This window comes from Cervus canadensis, chromosome 21, assembly GCF_019320065.1.
Source record: "Cervus canadensis isolate Bull #8, Minnesota chromosome 21, ASM1932006v1, whole genome shotgun sequence".
NCBI lineage: Eukaryota > Metazoa > Chordata > Mammalia > Artiodactyla > Cervidae > Cervus > Cervus canadensis.
In genome coordinates this window covers 43,914,783-43,924,374 of record NC_057406.1, presented here as the reverse complement: position 1 = coordinate 43,924,374, position 9,592 = coordinate 43,914,783, and the positions used below count along the sequence as shown (strand labels likewise).

The 9,592-nt window shown below is 39.0% G+C and overlaps 1 pseudogene; it reads right to left on the bottom strand.

Moving 5' to 3' along the window:
* Positions 1–8,380: 8,380 nt before the first annotated feature.
* On the bottom strand, positions 8,381–9,362 carry LOC122424069 (annotated as a pseudogene).
* Between the last annotated feature and the right edge of the window lie 230 nt (positions 9,363–9,592).

Below are 9,592 nucleotides of genomic sequence, written 5' to 3'. Positions count from 1 at the left end.
ATTTCTCTCTTTTCCTTCTGCGATCTCTATAGTGTGAATGTTGGCATACTTGATGTCATCCCAAAAATCTCTTAGATTATTTTAATTAAAAAAAATTGTTTTCTTCTGTGTTATGTTCATCATGTGTAATTACCAATGACCTGTTTTTCAGAGCACTGATCCATTCCTCTGGTCTAATCTACTGCTAATTCCTTCTGGTGTGGATTTTATTTCAGTTATTATATTCTTCAGCTCTGTTTGATATTTATCTATAGTTTCTAACTTTGCTGAAATCCTTATTGTGTTCATTCATTCTCTTTGTGAGTTCCATGAGCATTTTTAGATCATTACCTTCAACTCTCTATCAAGTAGGTTGATTATCTCCTCTCTGTTTAGTTCTTTTTCATAGGGTTTGTCTTATTTCATCATCTGGAACGTATTCCTCTGTCTCCTTATTTTGCCCAGTTCTCTATGTATTTTCCTATGTACATCAGTTATAGTTTTCAAGCTTGGAGAAGTGACTTTGTGTAGGAAACATCCAATGAGTCCAGAAGCATTCTCTCATTTGGTCATCAGAGGTATAGGCCCTAGTGTTGCCCTCGTTTGGGACGCATGCACCCTTTTGTAACAGTAGGACTTAGTATATTAGGCATGCTGGCAGGTGGGGTTGGACCCCAGCTGAGTTGGCTATGTGGCTATGCTTTGTACAATTGCTTTGAACCCCTTGGAGGGTAAAGGAGCCCATCCTCATGGTTGATTGAGTAGCCAGGGGGTGGTGTGTAGTGCTGCTGCTGGCCCATTGGAGAGTAGGGCCCGGTCCTCATGCAGCTGTCTGCCTAGCCAAGGGACAGTCAGGCTGGTGCTGGCCTTCTGGGGGTGATGAGAGGTCCCTGATTTGCTGTCTGCACAGCTCAATGGACTTTGGTCTGGAACTGACCTGCTGGAACTGTGGGTGGGTGGGTATGTCCTCCAGTACTGATAGGTTTAAGTTTCCAAAATGACACTTAGTAGGCTGATGTCATCACAGTAGAAAGAGCTCCTCAAAACGGCTACTTCCAAATGGCTACTTTCCAGTGTTCCCTTTCCAAGGGGGCGTCTCAGTTGCCTTCAGCCTATCCAGGAGGCTCTCCAAGATCAGCAGGTGGGTCTGACCCATGCTTCTTTCAAATTACTGCTTGTGTACTGGGACTCAGAGTGTGACATTTTGTGTGCACCATTAAAGAGTGAAGTTTCTGTTTCCTATAGCCTTCCAGCTTTTCCAAATAGAAAGCTTGCAAGCTGTCAAAGCTAGATTTTCCGAGGGCTTGTCTTCCCTGTGCATGCCCTTCTGGGCTCAGAAGCCTAATGTGGGGATGTTGAACAGCTGTGCTGTTCATTGGCAAGGACGTCTACATATGATACTGCTTCCATTTGTGGTTTGCTATCCTAGAGGTGTCAGTCCTGACTATAATGTGTCTCTGCCTCTCCTATCCACCTCACTGTTGTTCCTGATTCAGGTCTTTAGATGTGGACAATTTTTCTGACAGTCCTTAGGTTATTTATATAGATAGTTGCTTTGTAAGTGGTTGCAATTTTGGTATGTCTGTGGGAGGAGGTAAGCTCAAGGTCTTCCTACTCTGCCATCTTTGCCACAACCCCCATCAATAATTTAGCTTCAAAAGATATAACCACAATATTAACAACTAATGCACTTCAATATATAAAGAATAATACATTCTCACTGAAATGTGTGCTTATCCTACAAATATAAAATTCAAATAACATTGAAAAAACACAGAACTTAAGATGCTTCCACATCTACTTGTGAGCAAGTAATTACTATAAGATCTGGCTTCCATGACAAAATCTAAACTTTGTAGAAATTATATGAACCAACCATATTTAGATACTGTACAATAAGCAGCAAATGACTGTAATTCCTGAGAAAAAGGAAACAATTCAAGAAAAATTTAAACATGAATACAAAGCAATTGAAACAAATCAAACACAATCATAGAGTTAAAAATGAAAAAAAACAAAAGACCTAACAGACATTCAGTGATAACTGAGAAAATATTACAAATATAATTAGAAAGGAGGTGATTAGAAAAATATTAGAAACTATAATGGTCAAATTTTCTTTTGAAAGTGGATAGCAACTCTAAACAAACAGATACAAGAAAATTCACAAAAACCCAAGTAAAGGGAACAGAAAGAAAATGGAATGAAGGCACAGGAGGATAAAATTTCTGAAAATGGATAAAAAATACTGTCAAACCAACAAGAAGGAGAAAAAAAACATTATATATTATCAAGCAAAAAGTGAAGCATAGATGTTTTTTCAGAAAAATTCAAACCAGAAGGCAATAGAATACTTTCCTTAAAGTGCTAAAAGACAGGACAATGGGAGACCAAATGAAAACACTACATCCAGGAAAAACATGTTAGAACTGAAGGTAAAATAATAAACTCATTGGATAAAGGGAACTAATAGAATGCATTATGCCAGATTGGCACTAAAAGAAATGGTTTCTTATTTCCCAACATACTTGTTGTGGGATCTTTGTATATTCTAGAGTAGTGATCATACAAGTATAGCTTCTGGAGCAAATCTTGCACTCATTCATTTACCTTTTGTCTATGGCTGCTTTAACAGTATAAAGTCAGAACTGAGGATGTAAGAAGGGAAGGTATTTCTTTCTCTTTCAGTATGCTTCTTGGATTGTTCCTTATTTTGGTTCTAGCATCTAGTGGGCAAACCTCACCATGGTTCTCAGTCTTGAAGAGATTTCCAGGCTTCTATAATACTTTAATACCACCTCTCCTCATGCCTTGCAATCACAGATGCAGCTATGACTGTCTGATCTTGCTAATACCTATGTTACTTCCAAGTCACCCCACAGAAAACCATAATTCAGAACGATATAGGCGGCTTCCAGTTCAAGATGGCAGAGTAGAAGGATGTGCGCTCATCTCCTCCTTTGGGAGCACTAAAATCTCAACAAGTTGCTGAACAATCATTGACAGGAGGATGCCGGAATCTACTGAAAAAGATACTCCACATCCAAAGGCAAAGAAGAAGCCACAGTGAGACAGTAGTAGGGGCACAATCATGATAAAGTCAAATCCCAAACCTACTGGGTCAGTGACCCACAAACTGGAGAACAATAATACCAAGAAGTCCTCCTTCTGCTGTGTAGGTTCAGAACCCCACATCAGGTTTCCCGACCTGGGGACCAGACAAAGGGACTAGGAATCCCTGGGGAATCTGACCTTGAAGGCCTTCAAGATTTGATTATAAGACTTCCACAGGACTAGGGTAAACAGAGACTCCATTTTAAAGGAACAAATAAAAGCTTGTGCACCAAGACTCAGAAGAAAGGAGCAGTGACTCCACAGGAAACTGAACCGAGCCACTTGCTAGTGTTGGAGGGTGTCCTGAGGAGGTGTGGGTCGTCAGGGACTCACCATAGGGACGGCGGGACTGGCAGCAGATGTCTGGAAAGCCCGCTTCGGTGTAAACCCTCTTAGAATTTGCCATTAATCTGACCATAAAGCCTGTAGACCTGAGGGCTGGATCGCCTCAGACAGAAAACTACCAGGCTGGGAGTGCAACTGCCACCATCCGCACATGAGTAGATCAGGAGAGTTCCAGAAAAACGTCTGTTTCTGCTTTACTGACTGTGCTAAAGCCTTTGACTGTGGGGATCACAATAAACTGTGGAAAATTCTGAAAGACATGGGAATACCAGACCACCCGATTTGCCTCTTGAGAAATCTGTATGCAGGTCAGGAACCAACCAGCAGAACTGGACATGGAACAACAGACTGGTTCCAAATATGAAAAGGAGTACGTCAAGGCTGTATATTGTCACCCTGCTTATTTAACTTATATGCAGAGTACATCATGAGAAATGCTGGGCTGGAGGAAGCACAAGCTGGAATGAAGATTGCCGGGAGAAATATCAATAATCTCAGATATGCAGATGATACCACCCTTATGGCAGAAAGTGAAGAAGAACTCAAGAACCTCTTGATGAAAGTGAAAGAGGAGAGTGAAAAAGTTGGCTTAAAGCTCAACATTCAGAAAACTAAGATCATGGCATCTGGTCCCATCACTTCATGACAAATAGATGGGAAAACAGTGGCTGACTTTATTTTTTTGAGCTCCAAAATCACTGCATATGGTGCTGCAGCCATGAAATTAAATGATGCTTGCTCCTTGGAAAGAAAGTTATGACCAACCTAGACAGCATATTAAAAAGCAGAGACATTGTCCACAAAGGTCTGTCTAGTCAAGGCTATCGTTTTTCCAGTGGTCGTGTATGGATGTGAGAGTTGGACTATAAAGAAAGCTGAGTGCAGAAGAATTGATGCTTTTGAACTGTGGTGTTGGAGAAGACTCTTGAGAGTCCCTTGGACTGCAAGGAAATCCAACCAGTCCATCCTAGAGATTAGTCCTAGGTGTTCATTGGAAGGACTGATGCTGAAGCTGAAACTCCAGTACTTTGGCCACCTGATGCGAAGAGCTGATTCAGTTGAAAAGACCCTGATGCTGGGAAAGATTGGTGGCAGGAGGAGAAGGGGACGACAGAGAATGAGATGGCTGGATGGCATCACCGACTGGATGGACATGAGTTTGAGTAAACTCCGGGAGTTGGTGACGGACAGGGAGGCCTGTCGTGCCGTGGTTCATGGGGTTGCAAAGAGTTGGACACGACTGAGCGACTGAACTGAACTGAACTGAACTGATGAGCAAGGCCCTGCCCACCAGAGAGCGGTGTAGTTGGTCTACAGTTAGCTTTTCGCTCTCATCGGACCACTAGTCTCCTCTTAATTGCTTATACCGAATATTTATTAAGTTTTGGAGTTCACTTAAGCTTGAATTGCCTACACATGTTTTTCCAAATAGAGTCGGTTCAAGTGGAGAGAGCTTGGAGCCCTCTGTTATCACGGTACAACTTTCTTTCTAGGTAAAACCTGAGTTCATCTGTTCTGAAACAAGCAGGCACAGTGGTCCAGTTTGCTTAGAATGACACTCCTGCTTTTGAGAAGGTTTCTGAGTGAGGTCACTAGCCTATGGTGTTCTGAGCATAAAACTTCTGTCTTTTAAGAGAATGGGAGCAGCTGGAATTGGGGCCCAGTACTCTTGGCCTGGCATTCTTAGGATAGAGCTTTTGAATGGGGGCTGGCTAGAGATCATCATATGTTTTAGCTACCCTGGCATTGAAAGACCGTCTTCAGTGTGGAGCTGGAGGGGACAAGTAATGGTTGCAGCAACAACAATCAAGGGGACATGGTAGCATTTGACTGTGACCCAGGGGCAGAGGGATCTCTGTGTTCCTGCCTGTACTTGCCTGACTGCACTTTCAGCTCTGCTGGAATCACAGAGGGCAGGGAGGGAGTGGGTCCTGGCTCAAACGTCATAGAGTCTCACTCTTCCTGAGATTTAGTAGATTTTGTTTGGTAAATATGTTTTTGTTTGTTCTTTATTTCCAAATATTTCCCTGGTAGTCTCTTCAAATCAAACATATTTATTATGAGATCTCAGAATCTCAAGCTTCAAAAATCAGCAAATATGAGAAAAACAAACTAAGCAAACACATATGAACACTTATCAGCTGTATTCACAATATCTAAAAGCTGATCAAACATCAATTGCCCATTTATTTCAGAGTGCATAAACAAAATTTGGTATATACGTGCAATGGAAAATGAAATATTACCCAGCATTAAAAAGAATGGGTTATTTATACATGACAAAATGAAGAAATCTCAAAATCATTTTACACAGTGAAGAAGCCTGAGAGAAAACACGACATGCTGTATGATTCTATTGCATACTATCCAGATCACTGGTTATCTGGAGATGGGTTTGGAGGGAAGCATGGCCTGAAGAAAGGTATAATCAACCATTTGGAAATGAAGGAAATATTTTGTATCTTGACGTGGTGGTTTTTTATTGGCCACAAAACTCACAGAGTTCTTTACTCTAAATACATACTGTTTATTTCAAACCAATTATTCCTTAATAAAGTGTTTAAAAGAATAAGATGCAGGTCTTCTTTAGATCCAAGAATTTATATTTTTGAGCAATGATTCAGAAACATCTTTTTTTTTTTTGAAAAGGTTTCATCTTCATCTGAAGAAAAGGAAGCTGCACAAGAAAATAGAAAATTTAGTTTTGCTGATTTATAATAATTATATATTTATTATTTATAATAAATAATAACCTTCATTATTATTAACTAACAATTTATTTAGATATTTCTTATATTAAAAACTGAATATTAAAAGGAGGCTAAATTTTTAAATATAATTGCTGTTAGTGTAGCAGTAGCTGAGTGAGGATTAAATACCATGAACACTACCATTTAGTAAAATTAGCTAGTTATGGCTCTACAATCAGCTATAATTATAAATGTAATGGGATGCCACAAGATGAGATTAAATTAGTAATAATGTTTTAGATAAATGAGGTCTTCAATTTATCTAGGCATGTTTTACTAGCACTCTTTGCTTGTAAAATACAGAATTTTTCATGCAACACGCTGAGTCCTATAATGGAAAAAGCCTTCAAGGAATTCATAATTCTTTTCAGTTTCACCTCACCTAAATCCCAGGTACAGGTTTTTGCTCACTGGACATTAGTATTCTTTTATTAAACTGAGAAATAAGAGTTTCTGCAAAGTCAAGACAGTTGACTATCAAGCACATAGGCAAACCAGGATGAGAAAGTCAGTCTGATTTGACTTTATTTTGTTAACTCTTAATGATTAACTATTATTACTCATACTTTCCTTCTCATTTTGTTAGGTGGTATTTCCCCAGTTAGAGATGCTCAAACATTAGAAGTCATTACTCACTTCTACCTTAACCATTAATATTCAGTTTAGTTTATCTGTAATTTTAAAGGTATTCCCTCTCTCCACCGTCATAAGACAGTGATTATCTTCTTCTATGAATGTTTATCTACCACAAGTTACCAACGTGATTTTTCTAAAATGCCAGTTTGAACCCAATATATTCTTTAAAGAAAAATCCCTAGTGCTTCCCTGTGGTCTGCAGAAAATAAGCCAACCTCCTTGTCTTCTTAAATAGATGTGCACAATTTCCATGAATTTCCTTTCAAGTCTTAACTCTCACTCCCTCTCTTTTACATTAATATCAGGAATTAAACTTTTGGAAGTTCAACATATCATTATTTAATTGCCTTTGCACAGAAACTTTTCTGTTTCACCTTGCTCAAGTTCATTTATGTTTAGAAATGTGCTTATGACGTTTTCCCTGATCATTTATATCACTCATCTGTAGAAGCTGCTCTGTCTTTGTAACTTCTACCCTTGTGGCTCAGCTGGTAAAGAATCTGCCTGCAATGTAGAAGACCTGGGTTCCATCCCTGGGTTGGGAAGATCCCCTGGAGAAGGGAAGGGCTACCAACTCCAGTATCCTGGCCTAGAGACTTCCACGGACAGTTCATGGAGTTGCAAAGAGTTGGACATGACTGAGCAACTTTCACTCACTTTATTCACTGGGTTTACCATATGACATGTTATTAGTAGCTCTCTATTTAGATATTTTTTCCACGAATTAGTGCGAGCTCAAGTACAGAAATCATTTAAAATTGGGACTTTTTACAGGGCACAGAGTACATAAAAATTCAGTAAGTATTAATTTGATGAATGAATTCTCACTAAGGCATATATAACAAGATATGAATTATCTTTACTCTTATTTTTATTACAGTTTCCTTGTGAAAAGGTGCAATATTCAAAAACAATTTATCAGTTTAGTAGGTATTCAAATGAAGGGGAGAAATAATAATGATTCAAGCCAGAGAAACCATGAAATAAATGTGCCATTCGGTTAGCCTCTGAAAATTAAGTTACTTACATTTCACACTTAAGATTGTGTGCTGCAGAGTATTTGATTCTCTCACTAGACATTCACCAAGATTTCTTTAGTAAATCTCATATTTTGTTCTGTCTTTCTTAATACATCAGACTGTGTTACCTCTACTAAATATACATATATATTTTATATATATATATATATATATATATACACACACATCTACGTAACATATGGTACTGACTCAAGATAAACAATACATCCCAAACAACAACCTCAAAGAGTCAGAAGTAAAGTTGGAATATATATGTCCTAAAAACAAATTACATGGAAATCATTAGCATTATCCAAAAGGAAGTCTTTCCATTCCAAAATCAACAGCCAGACAAAATATAGTCCATCTTCCTGATGTATGTATTCTGATTAAGTCCAAATACATCTTCTAAAGTATGTATTCTTCGTATATGGTATTCAAACAAATGAAGTCTCTTAAGATTTTAATCAATGCTTCTCTAAGTTGTTATAAAGCTCAGCACTTTCAGAATATTACATTACTTGATTCTATTTTCAGTTAATATAGAATTAAATAAAAATAGTTTTTTGCCCAGGATCTTCCTCAGAGCTTCTTTGACATCTTTGTTTCTCAGAGAGTAAATCAAAGGATTCAACATGGGAGTGACTAGGGTGTAACACAAGGAGGCCACTTTACTCAGCTCAGGAAATCTGTCAGGGATGACATACATAAAAATGATGGCACCATACAGGACACTCACAACCCCCAGGTGGGAGCTGCAAGTGGAGAAGACTTTCTTTCGCCCCTCAGTGGAGCGTATTTTTAGAACTGTGGATACAATATATATGTAAGACATAGTAATGACCATTATGGTAGGCAAAATGATGATGCTGCATAAGAAAAAGGATACCATCTTATGAATGTAGAGATCAGAACAAGAAATCCTCTGAAGTGGACGGTCATCACAGTAAAAGTGGTCAATGGCCCGAGAAGCACAAAAGGATAAAGTAAATGTCATGATGGTCTGAAGAACTGAGCTGATGCAACCACAAAAATAGGAACCAGCCACCAACTGAACACAGAGACGTGTTGACATCTGGACCGTGTAGAGGAGGGGGTTGCAGATGGCAATGAAGCGGTCATACGCCATGACTGCCAGGAGAAACCCCTCAGTCACAATGAAGAGGGCAAAGAGAAAGAGCTGGGCCACACAGCCTGCAAAGGAGATGGACTTGCTCTCAGACCAGAAGTTGATCATAGCCTTGGGTGCAATGACAGAAGAATAGAAGAGATCGACGAAGGACAGGTTGCCTAGGAAGAAATACATTGGTGTGTTCAGCCGAGGATCAGTCATAATAATGACCATCATGCCAACATTTCCTAGAAGGATCATGGCATAGACAAGCAGAAAAAGCAGGAAGAGGAGAATGTGGAGCTCTGGGCGGACCCTGAAGCCGACAAGAATGAAGTCAGTGACTTCTGAGTGGTTGCTTGTTTCCCTGTCGCCCATGGCAGAAATCTGCTGAGAGGCACGAGGCAAAATAAATGAAACTGTGGCTTTCATTCTAGTGCTATTAATACTTTCTTAAATATAGAATTAAATTATTTACAGCTTAATAAGATATTGCATACAAAACAATTTTAACATCAGGAAGATGCAAAAATTTGAAGTAGATGTCATTAGGCTTCTGAAACTCTTATTCTATTAAGCAGTGAAAGATGTTCTTTGGTTATTTTATTTAAATCTTAATTGCCAGGGATTTCTGCAAG